The following is an 8,797-nucleotide window of genomic DNA, read 5'->3' as shown; positions in this document are numbered from 1 at the left end:
AAAAGTTCATTGCATAACATTTTAGTTTTATTTGCATTTAGGAATAAATTACATTATCAAGTAAAATCACAAAAATGACTATTTTTACATATTTAAACTTTTAGTCTTTAAAATTAGTATTTTTCTTTAGTTTTAAGTTAATTAATTGTAGAAAATAAATAAATAATTTTAGTTTTTACCAATTAGATTAATTTAGGACTCAATTTAGGTTTTATTTCATTATGTTTTAAAGTCAAAAAGAGAAAAAATAAGAAAGGAAAAGGGGCTTATTTTTGAAGTTAAATTGGATTGAGCCAGTCTAAATGACCCAAATTCCCCTTCACAAACCATCCAGCCCAGTTCCCATAACCCAGTCCGGTCCAATCCCCCAATTAAACCAAAACGACCCCGTTTAGCAACGACCAATGCCAACCTTTGATTTCCTTCGATCGTACGGCTGAGAACTAACCCACTCAAACCCTTATAATTGTCCGAACGGACCCCCCAAACCATAAAACCATCTCTCACTCTCTATCTCCCTCAACTCACAGAAACCCCAGTTGCCAACCGCCGTCACCGCCCACCGAAAATCGCTCACGGCGGCGGACACTCCAAACCACCCCAAAATTTAACCACACAATCTCCAGCCTCCCCTCATCACTATCCTACTACCAATTTCCTTAAACTCCCTGCCAAACGCCTTCAATTTAAGATCTAAGAAACTGAAACCCTAGTTTTTCTTATTTGTTCTTTTTCTTCTCCTTTGATTGGCCGTTTCAGTCACTCTATTCATCTAGCCTGCACAAGTTTTTCATTTCAAGAAGATCCAGCCAAAAATTTCAAGCCGGATCTCTTGAAACAAAAGACATGTTGATGGTTAGGCATTGAGGATTTTAGGCGTCACAGCTCTTCTCATCCGTGTTGACTCAGAGTTGGTAAGATCTTTACTACTGTTTTTGTTTCTCTTCCATGATTTTTTTTCTTTCTTTTCCCCTTTGTCTCTCTTACTTGAGTCGTTTTAGTACGATTGTTAACCTTTTTTTGCTTAATGACTCTGTGATTTTCAAATTGTTTTAATTAATTTTGTTTTATTTAGGTTTGTTAGTTATTGAAGCGTTTGATCTTAGCATGTTAACTCGAATAGGATCTAATAGTAATTAATTCTGTGTTTGTGTATCAGTCTTCAATTTTCTCTTATTTATTTTTTTAGTTAGTTGATAGATTGATTGCATAAGCTTGGTTTGTTCGAATCACTATGTCCATGCCTATTTTACTTATTAGTTGAAGTGATTAATTATTTTTGAGTTTAGTGATTTTAATTATCAACTGATTTAAGTCTGAAAATCAAAACAAAAAAAGAGGGTTTAAGAGAGGATTTAGAGAATGTTTAAATGAAGGGATTGGGTAAGAACAGAAATATTAGGGGGTAAATTGGTTCCCCGAATTTTTTTACATAATGGTTCCTGCTTCCTACCCATAGTTAGCATATATCTCCCCCGGTCATACTTTAATATCACATCGTAAACCCCCACCCTAACGCTATTTTCCTTATCAGTGAACCGAAACATAGTACATAGGTACTCTTCGATGCAGTGGGGGAGTCTAAGTATATATTGCCTAGAAGGTTCTAGAAGATCCTAGGAGGGATTAAAGTGTAATAAAATAACTGAAATTAGGTCAGATTTGGGTGAAAAGGGGTAAGTTTAGAAATTAAAAGGACCTAAAAATATATGAAAAATCTGTATAGACAGTTGTTGGGACAGTTGTCCATTTTCTGGTATAAAAAGTACCTAATCCCTAAAAAAGGGCTAACAGATTTTGGCCTTATCCTATTCAAAAATCCCTCACACGTTGTGATTTCTCTGAAAAAATGACACTCTCATTTTCTATAAAAGGGCACACACGCTCTTTCATTTAGACAAAAAAACTCTCTACTGAATTTCAGACTCTTAAGACTAATTTTGAGACTGCATTCTCAGAGACTCACTCCTTGCATATTCATTTTTAGAAAACCTTTTTTGGAATTCCAGCCTTAGAGTTTTAGAGAAAAAAAAGAAGCATATTTCTTTTATCTTTTCTGGGATCTGAAGTTGAGTTTTCTTGACTCCATTTACTGATGGTTCTTCATTCTTGCTGGTTTTCTGCTGCTGTTTGGTTTCCTACTGTTCGTTCTTCTCAAATCCAGACACTTATTTTCTTTTGTCAAATATTTTCTGCTGATTAGGTATGTCTTGTTCATCTGTAATCTTTAACTTGGATGTTTAAATGGAGATTTGATTTGTTCGAACCATTTTTGTGATTAATTTTATGAACTCGAGTATGTTTAACTGTTAAACTCCCTTCTATTTATTTTGTTTGTTGTTTTGTGTTGTTTGCTGGATTCTGAGTTTGAATATGATAAAGTCCATAATGAACTATACTTAACATTCAAACAATTTCGAGGATATGGCTCAATATTGTTATCTTCTAGAATATGTGTTTGTTGTTTGAAGTCAAGGCAGGCAGGAGAACCACAATTGTGTAAATCAGAATATAAGAGTAGTAATTTGAACATTTTGAATGCCAAGTTATATAGTAGTTTATTTAAAATCAAGTGTGTAATAATGTCTTTTCTCCAGAATTTTTTTTTAATTTGCAGATTCACTCTTTTGTTTAAAGTTAGTAGGCGTGATGTTTTGTTTTTAGATCCAGTAATGAAAAGACCCTTTTTTTGGGAAAGAATATCTATATTTTTTTTGGGCCTAGTAACGAAGCGGCCCAGTTCTAAAAAGTATTTTTTGCACAATCTTCAAACTAGTTTTAAATATGATGAGGTTTTTAAGACTAATCCTTTGTGTAGACTGAAAATTATTTAGCTATCAATTTGAATCCTTGAATATTTGAATTTGGGCCTGTTTATGGGCCTGAAATTGAAAGACTATGAGCCCAATGCTCTGATCGTTTAATAGCTCCGGGTCAAATGGACCTACTAGTACTTCTCACAAGACCATATGGGGTTTGAACTCTTCCGTTAAGTCCATGTTCATTTCGACACTAATAGGCCAATAAGGAATTAGTGTTATCATACGATTTATTAGCACCATTTGATTCAAATAAATATCTCACATAGTATTGAACCTTTACACCTAGTTACATTATATAGGGAATTTAGCTTAGAGACATGATCATAACTTTAGGTCTACTTTAAATTAAATTAACTATTACAATTATGTATACGCATGCGTGACATATTTGTGATGCTAAAGATAAACCAAGGTATATGTTCGCGTGACCATGGTCAAACGTTTTACTAATTAAAATGCCTTAATCAATTATTCGTAGAAATACTTTAGGTGCGATTCTTAAATTGTAATCATAATTATGTTTCTTTCAAATAAATTCAAAGTATGTATTTGCAACTTTGACCAAACCTTTTTTTAGAATAAACTGAGTGTTAGGAATTGAGTATACGTACGCGTAACTCATCTTAAGTTAATTCTTTAAATATGGATTATCAAGTGAATAATAGCGGTAAAAGGTGAAAATAAACACAGGTCCTAAAATGAGTGATTAGACAGAGTAGGCCATGTATAAATTGCTACGTGACCATGCTAAAACCACGGAACTCGAGAATGCCTAACACCTTCTCCCCGGGTTAACAGAATTCCTTACTTAGTTTTTCTGGTTCGAAGACTTTTAAACTGAGTCAAATTTTCTCGATTTGGGATTTAAAATAAATCGGTGACTTGGGACACCATATAATTATCCCAAGTGGCGACTCTGAATTAAATAAATAATCTCATTTCAAATAATGTCACTTTACTTGAAAAAACTCCCTATCCCATCAGGAAAAAGAAGGCGTGATAGCTCTGACGACTCTACTGGGGACAAGAACCCAAAATCTCTGATTCAGGGTTCAGAATTCGAGCTTGTAATGTAATCTGTACTTGGCTTTATTGTTTTGTTGATATTACTGTGTTTTTGGGCCTAATGTGCTAATTGCTGCTTATTTACTGCTTTGATATTATTTGAACTATATTAAACTGTCTTCTTACGCCTCCCTTCTAAGTCTTCTAAAAAACATGGTGCACACGTTCGTGTGGCCCACTTTTCTGTTAGAGGTCATACCAAATAGAACGAGGATGGATCAACCACTAGGCCGGGTAGACTTTCGTGCTCCCGGTACGTTGCTCCCACTTCGGCTCAAGTTGTCCGCTTGAGTAAGCCATGTCTAGAACACATCCATAGGTTTAAACCTAGAATAACAAAACCTCATGACGGATCCCTAGTAGGAATGCTTGTTTGAATCACGTACATTTGACTTAAGGGACTCAACACATGGGTTGGGTCCGTCTAGGACAGGTGTACCCGAAATAAAAGACCATCATGATGCATCTTACCTGCTATGTGTGCATTTATTTGTTTCAGCTTGTTTGTTGACCGGCTAAGGAAAGAAAAACAACAGAAAAATCAAAAGTGAGGTAGGATAAAGAATTCATCCGGTTCTGATAACCCCACTATTTAAAAATGCCTCGAAAGTCTGCCAATTTTTTTTTAAAAAAAAGGAAAGAAAAATGTATTTCAAAACGGAAGTAAGTCAATACCATATTTTTTCAATTGTATCAAAACTGACCGAACTACGCAGGTCTGATTCTCGACGGATGTGAGATACGTAGGTAAACTTCATCGGTGCCGACCCCAATTTTTTCAAATCAAATAAATAAAATGTGTCCATTGGTCAAAAAATAAAGTTGACCCAATTTCGGTTACGTCTTGCGCCGTTTTTGTCGGAATAGCCTTAGAACACATTACATTGTCAAAGAGCTATTTTGGCTAAGAACGAACATGTCTGTCAATAAATCATCACTTTTCCCAGAAAAGTGTCTTACTTCGGCCTCAAAACTTTACCCAAAGTAAGAAGGGGCCACTATTGCAAAAATAACCATTCTGGTTAATGTTGCACAAGTAGCCACTTCTAGGTGATTTCTCTTTAAAAATTGAAAATAGTTCTTACAAAAAGTCTGTTGGTCTATCTTTCAAACTAGAGTCAACCTTAACCCTACCCGCTCATAGGTACAAAATGAATACCGTCCAAAATCTGCCATTAAATGTCGTAGAACAAGCTTCACTACAGCTTCGAATGTGGTGGTATGATTTGGACCAAGAGGGGCAAAACTGGGTAGTTGAACACCTGGGTACTCTCACTGATATCATGAAAGTCAAGCCCCAGAATAATCTAATCAAGGCTTTAGTGACTTTTTGGGATCCCGTCCGCAATGTCTTCCGCTTCTCGGACTTCGAGCTCACTCCCATCCTAGAGGAAATAGCTGGGTATACAGGTTTCGGTAGGGACTTAAGAAATCAACATCTTATATTCCCGAGGCTTATGTCAGTGCGCCGTTTGTTTGACATCATGAACATTAGTAAGCAAATAAGAAAGAATCATGTAAGCGAGGGTTACTGTTCATTCTACTTCCTCTACTCCAGGTATGGGCATCCATAAGGGTTTGAAACACATGAAAAATGGTGGACCAACAAGTAAAGCAAAGAAACTTGGAAGATTCATCGCCGCTTTGCCTTCATAGTAGCATTTCTAGGCGTCATGGTCTTCCCAAGTGAAAAAGGGACAGTTGATATCCTTATGGCTAAAATTGCGCAAGTGTTAACTACCAAGGAAGATCACACACTTGCTCCACTGATATTGTCAGATATCTATCGGGCATTGACATAGTGTAAGTCGGGGGCGACATTCTTCGAAGGTTGCAATATCCTTCTACAAATGTGGTTAACCTTCACCATCATCCAAAATATATGAACTACGGCCCAAGTAAGAGCAACTTCATTGAAAGCTATGAAGAAAGAGTGAAAGATTACGACTCTCCGAAAGGGGTCGAAGCTTGGATCGTCCACTTGAGAACTTTAAGGGCAAATCAAATTGAGTGGACTTTGGGATGACTCCCGATGAGGGAAGTCATATACATGTTAGCCACAAAGAATTATTTTCTATTGATGGGCTTGAGAAGTTTCCAACCCTATGTGCCGTAGAGGTTCCTGAGGCAGATGGGAAAATATCAAATGGTGCCTGAGGATGAAGACATGAGTGTCCAAGTTATTGAACTACACCCCAAAGCCCCAATTCCTAAGGCTTTAGTCCAACAAATCTGGGATAGTTGCCGATACTTGAAAGAGGATACCCAAGTGCTCGATCTTGCAAAATGTGAAGTAGATCCAGGCTATGCTACATGATTTGAAAGAAGGAACTGCATTAATGAGGAGCCAGAACCCGAGCCTGAGAGGCCTGCCAAAAGGCCTCATATCCAAGCTTTTGATGATAAAGTTCAAGAGCGATTGGCCTGGAGAGAAAAGGAAAAGAAGTATAAAGCCACCATCCATGCCTTAAATGAAAAGTTGAGGAACCTCACATTTGACAATGACTTACAGGCGCATGTGGTCGAAGGTGAAAATAGAAAATTGACCCGAGAGAACGAGGCGCTCCGAGTCCAACTCCGGGACATGAGGATAGCCGCCAAAACGCCTGTGAGGAGAGAGAAAGATGGAAAACTCATCAACAATCTGAGAATGAAGGTACATGACTATGCAACTGACTTGACAAAGGCCGAAAAGGATTTGCTAAACGCTCAAACAAAGTTGGCCAAATTTGCCTACCAGTTGAAGCAGAAGTATGACAAAGAAGTAACTGTTCTAAGGAAAAAGCTGTTTGCCCTTGAAAATGAAATGGTCCAGCAAACAAAAGATTTTAAGGCAGAAAAAGAACATTGCTACACATTGATTTGCCTACTAGAAGAAAGCGTGCAACAACTACAGGACCAAAACAACACAGACGCACAAGTGTTGGAAGCCCGAGCATAGTAAATTGGGCGTCTGCTTCAAGAGAAAGATAAAATGTCATGAATGTGAAGACATGACTAGGTCTATATTTTTTTGTCGCCATGATGACCTTCGTTCTCTAGGTGATAGATGACTTAGACCGTCTCCAAGAAGATATTGCACAAAGGCCCGCGCAAAGACCGACTAATTTCCCGCAGACTCCCAGAATACCAGTAGAAACTCTTATGTACTTTTAAGTTTTTAGTTTTCGAGTTTGTACTTTACTTTGTTCATGTTTTTTCAAATCTATGTTGTTGTTTATTCTAAGTCTATATGTTTCCTTTTAATAGTCTCCAATCCTTTTGAGTCCCTGTAATCCAAAAACCCCAAAAATATTTTGTTTAATGAAAATCCAAAATTTTCTTTTCTTTTATTTTCGTATTTATTTCCTGAATTACGTAATGATCTGATTCATGCGGCGTCGTGATACGTAGGCAATCCTCATTCAATCATAGCTATAGACAACCAGAATAAACCAAAGAAAGAAGAGAAACAAAAAAGGAAAATTGAATAAAAAGAAGGAAAGAGTGAATAAATAAAAGGGCGCAAAGAAAGAAAAGGTTCAGGATTTGAAAGTTGATAAAAGAAATAGTAAGGCCGGGATGAAATACACAACCATTGTAAAAGCATTTAGAAAAACGTTTAACTGTTTAGGTGCATTACATCCCTCAATGTGCGATTTCCTATATGTTAAATGTCTCAAACTAACCGGTTTGTTGTGTATACTATTAAGAACATATTCTATTTTTAGGTGGTTGATTTTGTAGTAACCTGGCTTCGCACCCTTATTTCATGAGATCTAAAGGAAGTATAGCCATGACATCAAAAAGTCACCTACCAATCATTAATCCCTCCGAGGATAGCCCAGTATTAGTTATCCCAGTGTCAGAATCAGCAACTACTAAAGAAAACAGAGTATTGCATTGCCGTATGATAGAGATGTGGGATGCTTGGGCTAATGGAAAAGAACCACCCAGTGCGATCCCCGAGTTCCCTGAACTGCTTCCAAGTTCAAGCGGAACTACCAATGTCCCTATTTCTGTAACCAACCCATTCATCCCGTTTGGGTACCCCACCATGTCGACAAATTTCACTAGTATGCCTTCTGAGGTTCGCCCCCAGGCACTATTTTTGGGAGTATCTTCTATAGTATCCACTGCACCAACAGTCTCTACGGTGGCGCAACCAACACTGCCTCGACAAAGCTTTAAACCATCAACTTTCACTTTCCAAGCACCCCAATTCCAATTGGACACCGCTTGTGTTACTCCAAACTCCTATCCTCCCCACCCACAATATGAGTCTTTCAAACAAAACCTCAAGAATATGCAGGGCCTGAGTGGCTAGAAGAGCGTGTCATATGTTGATCAGTGCATGTTCCCTCACGTGCATTTACCCATTGGATTTAAAATGCCAAAATTCAAGAAATATGACGGGCATGGAGACCCGATCGCCCATTTGAAAAGATATTACAATCAACTAAGAGGGGAAGATGGAAAGGAAGAACTTCTGATGGCCTACTTCGAAGAGAGTTTGACTGGAATTGCTTCGGAGTGGTATACGGACCAAGACATCTCCCATTGGCATATATGGGATGACTTGACCCGGGATTTTGTAAGGCATTTCCAATACAACGTGGACATAGCTCCGGACAAAAATTCTTTGTCCAGCCTAAAAAAGAAAACTTCGGAAAGCTTCCGAGAATATGCTATCAAATGGCGTGAATAAGCGGCCCGGGTAAAACCCTCAATGGATGAGGCCGAGATGGTCAGTGTCTTCTTACAGGCCCAAGAGGCCGATTATTTCCAAAACATGATGTCTGTCATGGGCAAACCATTCGCGGAGGCCATAAAGAATGGAGAAATGGTAGAAAACGGCCTGAAAAATAGGCCACATCATGAGTCAATCGGCTATAAGAGCCACTTCCCAAGCCATCTAGAGCTGTTCAGGA

This window comes from Nicotiana tabacum, chromosome 3 (genome assembly GCF_000715075.1).
Source record: "Nicotiana tabacum cultivar K326 chromosome 3, ASM71507v2, whole genome shotgun sequence".
NCBI classification, from domain to species: Eukaryota; Viridiplantae; Streptophyta; class Magnoliopsida; order Solanales; family Solanaceae; genus Nicotiana; species Nicotiana tabacum.
This window is presented reverse-complemented; position numbering follows the sequence as displayed.